Raw genomic sequence first — 1,589 nt, 5'->3', positions numbered from 1 at the left:
TTAACCAAAGAAGTAAAAGATCTCCACAACAGAATCTATAAAACATTGATGAAAGAAACTGAAGAAGACACAAAAAGGGGAAAGGTATTCCATGTTCACAGATTGGAAAAAAATCAATATTGTTAAAATGTCCATATTAGACAAAGCAATCTGTAGATGCAATGTAATCTCCATCAAAATACCAATGATATTCTTCACAGACATAGGAAAAAAATCCTAAAATTTATATGGAACCACAAAAGACCCACAATAGCCAAAACTATCCTGAGCAAGAAGAACAAAACTGGAAGAATCACATTACCTGACTTCAAATTATACTACAGACCTATAGTATGATAAACAGCATGATACTGGCATAAAAACAGACTCGTAGATCAATGAAACAGAATAGAGAATCCAGAAATAAATCCACACATCTATAGTGAATTTACCTTCAACAAAGTGGCCAAGAACATAAAGTGGGGAAAAGACAGTCTCTTTAATAAATGGTGCTGGGAAAACTGAATATTCATATGCAGAAGAATGAAACTAGACCCTTATCTCTTGCCAGATACAAAAATCAAATCAAAATGGATTAAAGACATATGTTTAAGACCTACAACTATGAAAATACTAAAAGAAAACACTGGGGAAATGCTTCAGGACACTGGCCTGGGCAAGAACTTTTTGAGTAATACCCTCAAGGCACAGGCAACCAAAGCAGAATTGGACAATGGGATCACATCCAGTTAAAAAGCTTCTGCACAGAAAAGGAAACAGGCAACAAAGTGAAGAGACAACTCATAGTATGGGAGAAGGTTTTAAGTATTTTGAAACTACCTATTTGACAAGGGATTAATAACCAGACTATATAAGGAGCTCCAACAACTCAACAGGAAAAAAATCAAACAATCCGATTAAAAAATGGGCAAAAGATGTGAATGGACATTTCTCAAAAGAAAACATACAAATGCCCAACAAGTATGTGAAAAAAATGCTCAGCATCACTAATCATCAGAGAAATGCAAATCAAAACTACAACGAGCTACCATCTCACACAAGTTAAAATGGCTTTTATCAAAAAGACAGATAATAATAACAAATGCTGGTGAGTTCATGGAAAAAGGCAAATCCTTGTACACTGTTGGTGGGAATGTAAATTAGTGTACCCACTATCCATATAGTATGGCGATTCCTCAAAAACCTGAAAATAGAACTACCATATGACCCAGCAATTCCACTGCTAGTTACATATCCAAAAGAAAGGAAATTAATATTATCAAAAATATACCTACACTCCCATGTTTACTGCAGCACCCTATAATAGCTAAGATTTGGAATCAACTTAAATGTTCATCAATGGATGAATGGATAAAGAAATTGTAGCACATACATACAATGAAATATTATATAGCCATAAAAAAGAATGAAATCCTACCATTTTCAGCAACATGGATGAAACTGGAAAACTTTATGTTAAGTGAAATAAGCCAAGCACAGAAAGATAAATCTTGCATGTTCTCACTCATATGGGAAAAAAAAATAAAACAATTGCTCTCATAAAGACAGAGAGTAGAATGATGATTACCAAAGGCTGGGAAGGGTAGCAG

The 1,589-nt window shown here is 34.2% G+C and overlaps 1 protein-coding gene across 1 annotated transcript in view; it reads right to left on the bottom strand.

Moving 5' to 3' along the window:
- DPY19L2 (dpy-19-like 2 (C. elegans)) overlaps positions 1–1,589 on the bottom strand; it is a 139,239-nt gene that overhangs the window by 60,530 nt on the left and 77,120 nt on the right. The window lies entirely within an intron of this gene.

Source organism: Propithecus coquereli, unplaced genomic scaffold (assembly GCF_000956105.1).
Source record: "Propithecus coquereli isolate 6110/MARCELLA unplaced genomic scaffold, Pcoq_1.0 Scaffold134, whole genome shotgun sequence".
Classification (NCBI taxonomy): Eukaryota; Metazoa; Chordata; class Mammalia; order Primates; family Indriidae; genus Propithecus; species Propithecus coquereli.
Note: the sequence above shows the minus strand (reverse complement) of the source record. Positions and strands in the feature narration are given on the sequence as shown.